The sequence below is a fragment of the Rissa tridactyla genome, chromosome 11 (assembly GCF_028500815.1).
Source record: "Rissa tridactyla isolate bRisTri1 chromosome 11, bRisTri1.patW.cur.20221130, whole genome shotgun sequence".
Lineage (NCBI taxonomy): Eukaryota > Metazoa > Chordata > Aves > Charadriiformes > Laridae > Rissa > Rissa tridactyla.
In genome coordinates, this window is record NC_071476.1 from 14,943,459 (window position 1) to 14,958,443 (window position 14,985).

The 14,985-nt window shown below is 36.7% G+C and overlaps 1 protein-coding gene across 1 annotated transcript in view; it reads left to right on the forward strand.

The window, feature by feature from the left end:
* Nucleotides 1–14,985, forward strand: part of TENM2 (teneurin transmembrane protein 2) — a 1,855,021-nt gene that overhangs the window by 69,963 nt on the left and 1,770,073 nt on the right. The window lies entirely within an intron of this gene.

Sequence of the window (14,985 nt, forward strand, 5' to 3'; positions counted from 1 at the left end):
AGATACAGTCATAAAATGCATGTTGCCTGGCAGTGCTCCCTCCAGACAGTTGTTCAGCAGAGGACCCTGATAACTGAAGTGTAAAGGACGTAGAGTATTGGCAGTTAGAGCCCCTGCATTGCTGCTACAGTGAAGATTCAGCTGCTTCTTTTCAAGTTTGGTAAAGCAGTGCTCGGAACAGTGTTGTGACACGTTTATAGGATTAGGGACAGAGGGCAGCCTTCTTCCAGAGAGAGTTGATTTGCACCAGATAAAATGTTGCAATTTTGTTCTTTAATATGTAGAAATATCGTTATGCTTAATGTGTAACTGTAAGGTTATTTCACCATTTTCTGCCTTTCTTTGTAAAGTACCTGAGACGAAGCTGTGGCTTTTATTTCCAGAGAAGGCAACGATGTTCTGAGTAATGTCTCAAAAACACATCTTTTTGGTGCAACATTTCTTGTTTATAACTTCTGTTTGGTGGAAGAGTGGAGAGAAAGGAAACAAATGGGGATCAGGAGGAACGGAAAAGACAGCAATGAACACCATTCTGTTTACACTTAACAACGTCACAAAATTGCCAGTCTTAACATATTGCTGTGGCATTCTGCTACTGCAGATATTTCTTCTTCTTTTCTTTCATGATAATGAAAATGAAATACTATTTCACCTTGAAAGCTTTACTTCTGCAATGGGATTTCAACCATAGTGCATTTGTCCAGAAACCACCAAACCTTGAGATGAATAAAAGGTTTGACAGCTGTACATCGATAAGCTCTAGTGCCCTATTTTCCTGTGTTCCTACCTGTCTTATATTGTGTGAACAGGCTATACTAGAAGTGTGATTATTGCCACATTTATAATGTGGTCCACCCAGAATCACAAATAGTGGATTATGAAGAAAAAAAGATATTGTTTGGAGGGCTGTAAAAAATACAAGTATTAAAAAACCCCAACTATATAAAATCTACTACCAGTCGGCATATAGGTCTACTTGAACCATTTCAAATTAACTCAAGAAATTATTTTTTTAATGGCTCACTCTGTCTTGGAAGAAGGGAAAAATTGATAAAATATACTTTCCTTCCAGCTAGCTCTTACACCAGCCCCTACAGCAGAAAATGCAACTTTAAAGAAGTATAGTGTGCTGTATAATTTATTAGTATACAGGTTGCCTACAGTATGTACTAAATCTTCTGTATAACTTATTTATTGGTGATATGAAGTTTTTGAATTTTTTTTCAAAGCATTTCTTTTGATTTGTTAAAATGGAAGGTTTGAAAGCAGATTTTATCAGTGTCATTTCATACAGTGTAAAGTATACAGATACATTGTAATGTTAGAGTTGCAAAGCCAAGCAAAAATTATGAAATCACAACTCCTTGTGTACATTCATTGTGAGGTAATCACTGTGAGATTATTGCTGTGAAATATACGGGTACTTCTGAAGCTTCTTAGCATAAAAATAGCAGATTTATTTCAACATCAGTAGTGACACATGTCTTTTCTTACCACTTCATTCTTGGAAAAGTATACTCTTCAGGAATGTGATACTGTTTTGACTGATATTAAGTAAGTAAACAAATAAACAAAAGTAAGCCAAGGCAGATGTTGGGCAAGATCAGTTTCAGCCAAATGGTTCAAACTCAGTAAAACTGTAAGCATCAGTCCATGGTCTTGTGTGAGAAAACTGTAAGTATATGTTGAGCATGGCATTGACTCTGTATGTATGGTAGGAGGTGTAAGTTAATGATGGAGGTGGATCAGTCGCGTGACTCCCAGATAAACTGTTATGTTCTGCAAGGCTCTATACTCTTCACTGACAAATTTAGAATTATGCCTGATTGCAACAAATTGGCATGCACAGAAGCCCTTCCTTTGGCACAGGAAAATGTAGGCACAGTCTTTACCTGTAGGAGATTACAAGATTCCTGCTTGCAAGGGCTTAAATAAGAGCTTAAATATATGAGAACTTTTAAAGTACTGTCCATTTTGAGAAAAACACAAAATCCCCATTTTGTTATTTTTTGTAAAGGATTATAATGGTAATTACTTTAGGGATCATCAGTCACTTGCTAATGGAGAAGTAGGTAGATACGTAGCTCATTGCCTCGTTTAGTAAAAAAGAAGTTTGCGACAAAAAAAGTGCAAATGCTATAGAGAGGTGCTATAGAAAATTCATTAAGAGCTGTTGAAGAAGTTCTTGTGACAGAGTTTGAAAAATATTTGTGGCTTTCTGCATTATCGCCAATAGAATAGTTGAAGGGACTGGTACAGCTTTGCAACCACGTCTGCATGCTCGTAAGCTTTGTGCCTAGAAGTTTAACTTTGGATTTAAGGATTAAGTCTTAGGAAGTAGATGTATAGATTCAGCAGTGAATTCTAATCACAACAGATCAGTTGTACAGAGAGGTTTTGTTCAGATGTTTCTTTAATTTCCTGATGAAAATGACTACCCTTTCTCTTCTCAAAAGTACAGTTATAATGCAATATAATGCAAGTGGCTGATGATCACTGCACGTAACTTCAGTATGTTTATTTTTCAATCCTCACTACTTTGGAACTCAGCGTAAATCTCACTTAAGATGTTATCTGGCATTATGCTATTGAGAACAGGGGAAGAAAAAGGAGTAGTCCAAAGAAACCCTTGATACCCTGGTGGACTACACATAGTAAAGTCCAGATTAGTTCTGTCTGTGGGACATGGGTGTTGTCATTACCATAGACCAAAGTAAATATTTGCCTCCTGAACCAAAGGAAGCTTGTGGAAAACTATGTGCCTTTTGTTATACTGTGGATGGTAAAGTTCTGACTTACCACAGGAGAAAATTCATATTAGAATAGACATATCTCATGTTTTAAAGTAGGTCGACACAAGAATTCTGTTGTGTTTTTTTTTCAAAGTTTGCTGATTCAGACCCATTTGTCAGCCTAGTGTGTGCTCACAAGTGCTGAAAAAAGCAAATGCAAATACTCTGAGATGAAGACACATTCAGTGAAGAGTTCATTCTATTATTTTTGTGTATTCACATTACATAGCCCCAGAACTATTGGACTATAGCTGTGCAAGGAATGAAGGATTGGTTTTGGAAGGGAATTACAGAGGAGACTCATTCTATGCTATGGTAGATCTACGCTGCAGAATGTCTGGAGAGAACATTGCTTTAATGTAGAGTTGAGAATTGAAAGTTAATTTCTGTTAAGGGAGAGACTTTGGGGTTGCCAGTATGTGACCTTCATTGAAGGCTGAGCTGAGCAGAGATGCTTCAAGTGTTTAGTTTAAAAGTAAAATAAAAAAAAAGGATATTAAAATAATTCAAATTACTTGGGACCTCAAATTCTAGTAAGTTTCATGGTGGCTTTCATTCCTAAACCTCTTAGGAGTCATCTCTTACCTATGAGAAGAGGTAGGTGCATTTTGCACATAATGTTAAAAATGATTCAGAACTCTTCACAGAAGGATGACAAAAGCCACTGAGGGAACATTGGGATGGTGATACCTCTGGAAGCTGCTGCTTTACAGATTGCTCAGTATCTGGGTTAAAATCAACCCCTAGATAGTGCGATAAGTACATTACCTAATGTGATTCAGAATAAGCAATTTTCATATTGATGGCTTTCTTGCTGTATTAATGAAAACATGATTCACCACTGTAGTGGGGACATCGCTTAAACAATACCAGAATTGCTAACGCGGAAGCAGGTTGTTAACAAAGTAAAACAGTTGTGTGCTAATGATGTTCCCATTGTGATTTCTATATTAGAAACTGTTGTATTATATTAGCAAGAAGTGAACCAACCCATCCATGTTACAGAATCATGGAATGGTTTGGGTTGGAAGGAACCTTAAAAGATCATCTAGTTATAATAAGGTTATTTATGTACTAGAACTTGTCTGCTGTATTAGAAAATTTCTGAGAGCTGCAGTAGGGACATTGATGTCCAAAGGATAGAGAGACGACTGACATGTCTATTGTGACTTCTGGATACGTTACAATTTGGAATTTCAGCTTCTTCCTAGCTTAGTTTCCTAATATGAGAACAAAACTTCAGCTCTGGAGTTGCACATCTAGATATCGTAAAGGTCTGTAGGATTTGAGTGTTTCTATCCTGTAGCCATTACTTCAAAAATCCCACCCAGACACATGTATTGTTTTCCTTGCATCTTTCCTTAGAAGTGGTGTCAATAATGAAAGAAATAAGAATGTGTTCTTCTAATGGGATTTTTTTCTGTAATTTGGAACTATTGCTGATATGGCAATGGTGAATAGCACTGAAAGGAGGCTAGTGTAGAAGTGACAAAAATATACAGAACTTGGCAATGGTGCAAACATTTTCTCACGAAATGGAGCTTATGAAAAAAGCCTAAGCTCAAAGCAAACAGACAAACAAAGAAGGTAAAACTGTGCCTTGAGAAAAGTGTTAGTTTACATGTAGGAAGTCTAAAAAAGAATTAAAAGCACTGCAGTCTCACAAAGAAATGCCATCTTTTGTGCAAGTTGTACAAAGAACACAAAGAATATAAACAGTAAGCATTAGATGAGCGTCTGGTCTTTTGAAGAAATACTTTCTCAGTTATTGTAGTACTTAATATTTTGGGAATGTTTTCTGAAATGGTATGTTTTTGTTTTTCTGAGAGACCACTAAGTATGAAATATCAGAAATGACTTCCACAGAAAAACTTTCAGGGAGTGCATAGTACCAGTCTTTGTAAAATAAGTTGACTTTTATGGGGTTTTTTGCAGGTAAATGGGGAACTTTGTACCCCCAGATTCACTAGTCCCATTTAGTAGTATTGTTATAGGAGCTCAGCTTTGGATTTGGTAAAGTTCACATGCATTTTTCAATAAACATGGTCTGTTCATGTCTTCTTAGAATGTTAGTGATTGACAATTCAAATGAGCAAAATATGTGAATGAACTGTGTGAAAATTAACCTAAGCCATAAAATAGTGGTTCCTCAGGTTAAGGACGACAGGAGGATGTTCTGTTGGATGCTATTCCATCCTATCCTTACACAGATGGATACTGCTTATTTGGGTCCTACCAGCAGTGCAGTGCAGGAGGCTACATGTGATTGTTCTCCCATGTAGAAAATATATTCAAGGGAATGCCTGATATGGAAATGACATACAAGTGTATCTATTGGAGAAGATGAGGTCAAACCCCCCTCATCTTTACTTGAAGTGCAGAACATAGGCCCTTAGACCTATGGGAGTTCTTTCATAGTTGAGGGCTAGATTCCCTCAAAGCTGACTGTTAGTAGTAGTATGCTCTGTGTAAGATACTATAGAACTTCATCCAGCTACTGTTTTGTCGGAAAGTGTCTCTTCTAGAAAAACATGAAGTCTTTAAACAGTTGAGTGTTTGTCATTTCCAGAGGAGGTGGGTTCTAACATGGCACTCCAGTGTGCAAATGAACATGTTTCAGTGAAATGATAAGTCTGAATATTTAATGATTAACATAAATAAATATTGGGGAAAATCAGACTGTAAATAGGAAAGAAACTGAGTAATGTTACTGCAGAGTAGAATAAGATACACGTAGAAGTGGGAAAGCTTTGGTTTGGTTCAGGCATGTAGTTGTTTTACGGTTATAGCTCAGAGATTTATCATAGGAGCTCAGGTTGACCTGCTTATTGAAAATGTTAATGTTTTTAAATGATGATTAAATGTTAAATTAAAGTTTTTAACTATTAAATCAAATATTTGTAGTACAATATCACACAGATTGGTTAATGCAGTTACCTTCTCCTCCTCTCCTCATTGCAACTCATTTATACAGAACAGACTGCGTTTGTATTTTTAAGACATCTGGTGCACTCCTTGCAATAGAAGTTAATATTAATTTCCACGTATAAACGTATCTTTTAATTTTAAGCTGAATCTCACTCAAATCTTTTAATGTGATATTCCACTTCTCTGTAGCATAGCTGTACTCAGTTTCTAAGAGAAGCAGCAGATGAATTCTTGCCTCACTAAATTCGCTGTTCCTGAACACTAGAAATTCAGTATGCCTCAAAAAAGATGTATCTGTCATGTCTCCCCATATTATTATTATGTCGTTTGCTTTGTTGATTGCTTATTGTATTCTGTACCTCAGTCTGTATTGCAGCTTTGAGGTCTCCTTGGAGTACATGTCCTTGTCAGGTGGATATTTCAGAGATCAGTCTCTGTTTAATGATGATACTTATGATGCTTCAATTTCATCTCGCTGTTCAAACATGGGATACAGTAAGGTTGTTTGGGTTTGGTTTTTTTTTTTTTTTCAGTGCTGCCCTTTTAAGCTCTTCACTTCCGTAGAAACATGATCCTATCAAGACTTACATGTATTTTAGTAGCTTGGCTTAAGATTGTGGGACTATGCACAAAGTGAGCAGGTATACAGAGCTGGATGCTTTCAGAAGCACTGCCTAAATTATTTTAAGTCGTTGAGAATTCCCTCAATCATAAGCCTCACAGCGCCAAAGAAAAGGGAACCTGAGGATGTTGGGATTTCATCATGTTAGTATTCTGAGCTGGGCATATAAATGGACTGCTTGTAACTCTGGCCTCTCTTAAAGTGATGTGATTAAGAGCAACTCCAAGGAGTTCTCCAAGGTAGGCAACAGCAGCTCTTTTTTCTGTGTATTTTTCATTGCAGTGTGCATAGAGGTCCAGCAGAAGGTGCATGGTATAACAAAATTGTCCTGTTGTTGAAATGTTATCTGTGATTTTCTTCTGTGTTTCCTTTAGAATTCAATGGTAATTAGGTACTTAATTCTTTTAGGCATCTCTGAAAATCCCAGTGTCAAGTTCTGGGGCCTTTACAGGTATAGGTGCGTATTTCATCGGTGTGTCTCTAACATGTCAAGCTATGTGTGGGATAAATAAATAGAAGTGGACCTATCTTATGCTACGTGCATCTTTAAATGTTGCAAATAATTTCTCGGTGGCTCAGAAATGAATGTGACTCCTATATGCTGTGCAACATTGTTTTTAAGATCATGAGTAATATTTTTTTTCCAATGTTACTATGAAACCTTAGAAGTTAATTACTTGAGATAGTTGGATTATTTTTGCTTATCTTTATTCAGCTGGGATTACATACAATTTGAATGTAGCACCATGGTATGAGTCCGCTTCAGATACAGTCAATTATATAAGTCTATCAACAGCTATTTTATTATGGGAACAACGGAGACAGAAGGCTTGTGTTCTGTGATGAATGTAGATTAGAAAGAGGTCACCCTGACATACATAATTAGTTTCAGAATTTTAAATTAATAGGTAGCGTGCCCCTAAGGCATCCATACATTCAGGCTGAGGCTGCAGGATATCTGGTCTGGCTGCTGCCTGCTTTTGTCAGCAATGACATGGCTTAATGCACTGCTTGTATAATGGCATAAGATATTATGGCAGGGCTAAATCACTGTAAAAACAAAATTTGCATAATACTTCGTTCATACTACATATATTTCCTTTTGGAAACATTTGCACTGTTAAATTATTATGCAGACTTGTAGTAGATGGTTGGCTCAACCTGCTATGTCTTCAGGTGCTTTATGAGAACTAAGCAGATACTTCAACAAGTTTCTGCAAGTGGTTAATTGAGAAGATCTAGAGGTGTATGAAATTGGTAGCCGGTCCCATTATATGAACAGTACTAACTTAAAATTACTAAACTAAAGGTGAACTGAAAGGCATTATTTCCCAAGACCTGAATCATATCACAGAATCCAGACTTCTACCCCAAACTGGAGAAACCAAAGCTGAGAACTGCATTTCTGAGGAGTTTGACTCATAACTCCATCTCTCACAATGGATCAATCTTTTATGGGTTCTGTCTGCCACTGGTGAGAGGTTGTTATAGGTGGGACCACACATACTTTTCTGTCCTGATCTATAGGCTTAGGCACAATACCTGAGTTTCTTGAACGTTTTGAGATGCACTGAGTTTCAGTTTAATTTGAATAGAGTTATAAATTTGAGTTAAAATTTTTATCTCTTGGAACATCTGAGTAGCATGTGAAATCTGATAGCATTTGACAGTTTTCAATAATCTAATAGATTGTTTTTCAGTTTATTGAGGTGTTAATTGGGGAAAAAAAGTTAAAATAATTCAGTATTTTTCAGAAATGGAGGCAATGTGGCCACGCCTTTCAAGGAATTGAAGCTGCTGAATTATAGTAGTACTAGTGAAAGGAAACAGAGGAGGACAGGAGGATTTTCAATAGGATGGATTTTCTGTATTTTTGTTGACTTCTGAAATCAAATGCTTAATCTATCATCCTTATAAAAAATATTTCATCAGATATCTTTCTGCCCCACAGCAAGCTTTAGTTTGAGGTGCAAAATATAAGTAGCTTTTGAATGGTAAATTTTTAGGTATTTTAAAAAAGCGTGGGTCTTATATGAGCGATACTATTCTAAAATATCAGAAGTCCAGAAATGTGCAGATGAAGACAACTGCATAGTATTAGTTTACTGCCTTTTGATTTCCCTTAAAATGGTATTACTTGTCAGTCAGTGGCTCTTATTTAGGTAAATGGAATGTGTGATAGACAGATCCGCAAGTATTCAGCCTTTTTTCCTTTTTTTTTTTTTTTTTTCTTTAGAGATAAAGCTGTTGAAATAGAATGTCACCAAGTAATGGTTTCCTGCTGCCACAGAAATGCCATAGTAAAACCAATTATTTATTTTATAATTATATGTTTTATGGAAAATAAATAATGGAGCAATCCCAAAATGTTTATTTCCAAAGTAGAAGACACTGATCCTGTGACAGCCCTCTATTATGATGTATTTACTTCCATTATTATGCCACATGATTGATTGGTTGCAAATTGAATCATTTTGTCCTATGGGAACTGATGTAGTTGAGTGATTTGCACACAATGCTAGTTTTGTTGAATTCCTGTCTGTCCATCTCTGTGGCCAATTCAGACTACTTTTCTTGTTTACAGAATGTATGAAAAGGCACTTGATTTCCTGTCTATCTGTGACTATTTCTCTTGATGTTTTCCAGAGCTAACCCTTTTTACATTCTTCATCCCTTCTCCGTGCAATATGTCAGTGAGAAGAGTGCAGAGGTTCCTCTTTTGCTGTTAAGACCCCTTTCTTTGAAGTTTTAGTTCTAAATCTTTCTTCTTACTGGCAATGGTATTATACAGGCCTCCCACAGAACCTTCATCCCTAATGGGTAGTCAGTTCCATGAATGAGAGCATGCAAGAGGATCACAAAAGAGGATGGACAAGGAAAGGTATTTGTTTATACTCCTTATTAGGAAAGCATGAAAAACCTATAATCAGGACACAGGCAGAAGCACCTGGCAAATGTTCCTATAAAAAATGACTGGAACTGCAGAAACATATATATTAGTTTCAGTTTCTGTGGTTTGAAAAGATGTGTAACAGCAGAACTCTGAAGATGGTAGCATGAATTTAGAGAAATCTTTATTTAATCTTCTCCTGAAGATAATTTTTGAAGAGTTCTATAATTTGCTCTGTAAACAGCACATTTTTTTTTCTTCCCTGCTATAAAGTGAGAATATGTAGAGGCAACTAAGGCATTTCTTCCAAAGTGGGATAGAATGAGGAATTACAATCTAAGATTCATTCCAGACTTTCAAAAATTCAAAATGCCTTCATTTTTCTTTTGTTAGAACTAGTCGTCTTTATTTACCTTTTCCCTCTTTTTCTCCCTGAAATCTTAAGTGTGATTCTGCTTTTCTCCTGCTCTTATTTAAATCCAGATAGTTTTTTAGGCTCTCCTGAGTTTTTCCAAGTTTATATCTCTGAGAGTAGCATATGAAGTCTTATCTTGTTGAGATTTTATGTAATGGATGAAGACTCAGAGAAAAACAGAGCATGGGAGAGAGGGGAGAAGCAAACAGCACAAAGTTAAAACATCACAAATTTACAAGGGTAAATAATACCCGTTTCCCAACGTTGCCTTTCTCTTCTGCTTGTCAGAAACTTAGAATTCTCAGCTCCATATCAAAAATATTTTTAAAAAAAAAAGCGTGACACAGGAACATTTTTTATAAAATGATAAAAAAAATCTAAAAAGCAATAGATCTTGTTAATATATCAATGATATTGCAGTAATAGGAAAAAAGGCTGCATTTTTCAGCATCACTGCTGTAGGTATGTATTTTTAATTTCAGTCACAATTTCCTGCTGTTCCAAACACACCATATAATCTGCAGGGATCTGGGGAATTAATTAGGTACATTTCATTTCTCCTCTAACTAATCCCCTCAATTCTCTTAGTTTAGGGAGCTGAACACACCAACGACTGATAAGCCACAAGGGCCTTATTTACTTTACAGAAGGTTCTGCAAATCCCAGTGAGATGTTGGCCTGTGCTTGCTTATGTTTTTTCTACTTAGTCCTTGGGATAGTGGCATTTGAATGTGACCCTTGAAATCAGAAGTATTATTGCACTTGGAAAAAGCAAATGAGGGTAGATTAATGAGAACAACCATAGCAGTTTAACAATAAACCTTTTCTATAGCCAAGTATTTTCTGCTTAAAGGGCCTCAGAGAGGATACAAAATATCATTTAAGATAAGCAGTATGAACTGTGCCTGCAGCAATTCCAAAAATAATAATTACAGTGAAATATCTTCACAATTTCTGAATGTGGTTACTGTTGATTAAAATGACTTGTGTTCAGTCTGGTTTTAAACCACTCTTTAGTATCAGATTATCTTTTATTATCAGAGAATTGAAAAAATTATGCATCTGTACTGTGTTACTGATAACGCTGAGCCTGTGCCTGGATGTGAGTTATGTCGCAGCAGCTCTTTCTTTTGAGCATACTAAAAAGATTAGCAGCAGGCTCTCATTTGGTTCTGCTCGGTGAGCTGGTAAGGCCAGGGAAGAGAGAGTGAGATATTTTTCAATGGACACTAAAGGGAGGCAGTGGCACATACTCATTTTGTCAGATTCACCTGGGGCAGTTGCTTCATGGTTGTAAACTGAAACTGTTTGAACTTGAGTGAGGACTATCTAGCTGAATAATCCCATTGATTTTGTTGAGTGTTGATTTGCCGTGTATGTATTTTATCATTTTAGGACAGGGATTACTAAGGAACTATGCGTATGGAACCTGTAAATCCCTTCTGAGATTTTTTTTTTCTTTTTAAATGTCTGGTTTTGTAGTTTTGAAAGCCTACAAAAGAAAGAAAATAGGCAGAACGCTTTCATCTTTTGTCCATTGCTGATGCTAAGAACAAACATCCAGTGCATTCCAGCTTTTCGTGATTGTTCCACAGCTCTAGGGAATAGACCAGATTACTCAAAGCCCTATCCAACTGGCCTTTGAACACCTCCAGGGATGGGGCATCCACAGCATCTCTGGGCAACCAGGGCCAGTGTTTTACCACCCTCACAGTGAAGAATTTCTTCCTAATATCTAATCTAAATCTCCCCTCTTCAGTTTAAAATCGTTACCCCTCGTCCGATCACTACACTCCCTCATAAAGAATCCCTCCCCATCTTTCCTGTATCCCCTTTAAGTCCTGGAAGGCTGCAATAAGGTGTTCCCAGAGCCTTCTCTTCTCCAGTCTGAAGAGCCCTAACAGCCACAAGTCTCTCAGCCTGTCCTCATAGGAGAGGTGCTCCAGCCCTCTCATCATCTTTGTGGCCCTCCTCTGGACTTGCTCTAACAGGTCCATGTTCTTATGTTGGGAAGAACGTGGCGGGGAGTTGGAACTGGGTGATCTTTAAGGCCCCTTCCAACCCAAACCATTAAATGGTTCTGTGATCTATTGTGTCATTCATTAGGGCAGAATCCTGGCTTTCTGCATCACTGAATATAAATAATGACTTAAAATATATATCTGGATGAATGTGGAGAGTGTGAATAAAATCTTCAAAAGAATTTTCTTGGAAGGCTCCTTGCAATAGGGAAAACTACATTGCCAGCAGGTCCTCTAAGCCAGTCACTACTGTTGTGAAATGCTAGGAGACAACAGCCCTGAAACATTAATATCACTTTCATCATTACAGTGAAACATGACAATTTTGTAAAAGTGAAATCTTCACATTAGGTTATTATATAGGAGACACAACTTAGAAAGATTTGTAAGCAGTTGTCTCTCTTTTCATAATTTCTCGCATTACATATCCAGAATAGTTTGCCTGATAAATGTACAGTATCTATAATCTACTCGCAGTGTTTCTGACGGTTCTGAAGCTTGTGTGAGGCTTCTTTGCCAAAATTTGACTGATGTTCTTCTGAAGTCAATTGACTGGTTCTCCAAAAGTGAAACAAAGAGCCTGTATAACATCTCTTCTCCGTATTGATCTTTTTGTAGAGCACAGAGAAGCATTTTTATCCTGTGGCTCATTAATGTGGCAAACACTTAGACATTTATCTGGAGAGAGTAATGATGTCATCTCATGTGCTATAAAATCACCTCTTCGATTTTCTACATTTGAAATAATAGCTTTTCATTGCCTTTTCTTACCTCAAGTGAGGCTGGAGCTAATTATGCCTTGCTAATTTCCTTTGTTTTATTAGTTGAATAGAATATTTCAAGTGCACAGTCTTCTTTGTTAATGCTATGCCTAGATAGTAGGCAACTGTAAAAGTGCTGAGAGTTAGAGAGATCAACTAGCATTCAGTAGGCTAAGATCCAGATATTTCTGCTGTTCTATGGTGCTCTCAGTAATATTCTGTAAAGTTCACTTTAATTCAAGAAAACAGCCAGACGTCTTTGAAAAAGTCTACTACTGTGCTGGAGTATTTCCAGATTTGCATAAAACTACGAAACACGTAGTAGTTGGTAGTTGGGATCTTTCTGAGCCTCATAGAACAGTGTTTGCTTTGTAGTCCAGGATTGGCAACTACCTTTGAAAGTCTCTGCTCATCATTCCAATGTAAGTGCTATGGTCAAAATTCAGGAGCGCACACATTATGGAAGCTGGCAAATGTATGTAAGACATCAGTGAGAGGCATCTTGGTGGCATGTTCACAGACGTGTACAGGAATAATCACCTGTCTAATCTTGATGAAATTTTGTTGCAAAGCTACCTAATTGTCCAGTGAAAATTCTAGTCTTAATTTCTTCTCTTCTACCAAAAGATTATGTTACACAGAAATATATGCAGCTCTGAATAAGGGATTTTTTTTTCACATTGTAACCAAGAACATTGTTAGCATGTCAGAAGGTGTCTGACATGAGAATAATAGAAAGAAAAGAAACTGTCAGCAGTGTTGTGACCATATTGATTACATGGAGCTTATAGTCTCTCTATATTCTCTCCTGTCTAAAATAATGCTATTCTTTTTCCTATTTGTTTGAGCAAGAGGGTGTTTAGCAGTTATACGGTGCAAGTCCAACACATGGAAAACACCTTCCTTTTAGCTGTAATAATTTAGTACTCTGAGGATAAAACACACACTTCTTGAATGTTATTCTCATTTAATGCCATATTCAAAAAAACACTGTCTTTCGGAGAAAGAGTCTATTTAATTTCAGTGACTTTGGGCGAAATCTTTATTTTTCAGACTGAAACATGTAGATGCCCAGACAGCTAGCAGAATACTTTCGCATCATTGATATTTGTTTGCTTAATTGTCAAAACAGGCTTTTTATATGAAGATCTGATATTATTAAAGATATTGATAGTGCTGCTCTAATTTTTTCAGTTTTAATATTGGTAAAATGAACATGTTATTTAGAAATGCTTTTCTTTCAGTAAATCTACTTGCATAGAAGATTAAACAACACTTTCTCCTCCCTAGTGTTCATCATGAAATACAGCTTAGAGTCCAGAATCCCCAAACCCTGAGACCTCCCAGTGTCAGTCAGTAATTTAGAGTTTCAAGCTCTCGATCTTCACAGCAAGATCCGATAATTGTTGGCTTGGGTTTAGGCTTAGAAATTGGGCTTTTAAACTCAGAACTGTCTGGCTAAGGACTTTGAACTTAGACTGTTGGCATTCTAACTTACAAGATTCATCCATGTTATTTAAAATACAGTTCAAGTGGGACATTATCTGAGTTGTTTAAAATGGTATTTTGGAATTTCTCTTCAGCAGGAATTTTTGATGCTTCATGTCCAATGCGGTAAAAGTGGTTTTCGAATTTATGACTTTCTTTTGGAGTGGGAATTCTAGAATCCTATTTTGAAAAGTGGAAAGACCCACTTATCTTCCAAGCTGGGGTGATAAAACTGCTCATGTTCTCACTACCTTCACTCATGCAAGGAGATACATTCTGTAAATGTTCATAACTTTCAAATCAGACTGAAACTCAAAATCAATGTAAATAAATGATTTCAGTGATCAATGTTACACTCATGGGATTGTTAGAAATAATGAATTAAGCTTGCTTATATGAAGGTGAGGATTGAGGGCCATGAGAAGACTCCTTGAAGTCTCTTTATCCATTTCTGTACTCCTTATCTAGTACCAGGAGCAAGTTTTATCTCTGTTGTTAGTAACCCTCTTTGCCTGGATACACATCTGCATATACTTCTGTGGTTCTTGAGTACTCCACCACAACATATTTATTCAGATTTTGAATATTTTATTTTCTCATCTTGAAGTTTTAATAATGCAAGTTTTTACACTTCCTATTTTTAAGTCACACATGACAAACAACACAATCATGAAACACAATTTAAAGAGTTGCATGGATCATTAAATCCTCTAGGAATGTCTGACGTGCTAACTAAAATAGGAGAAACTTAAAATGTCTATACGTCTAATTCTTCAGTATTGTAATAGAGGTAGCAGCCTCATCATGAAGCATTTCCTAAAGATTAATGAACAAATGAAGCTAATGGCCCTAGGCTATATTTCTCGACATCAGCTCCTCCCAAGCGGTCATTAATCCCTGGGAAACCTCCTGCCTGAGTCATCATTGCTTAATTATACCATTAGGATATTGCATGTTGATTGTGGTATTACAAAAGGGAGAAGGTGATCAAAGGGCTACAAGGATCAGCAGTGTAAGAGTAAAATGATTCCAATATATGTAATGGTTTTAACTGTAACAGCCCTGAAA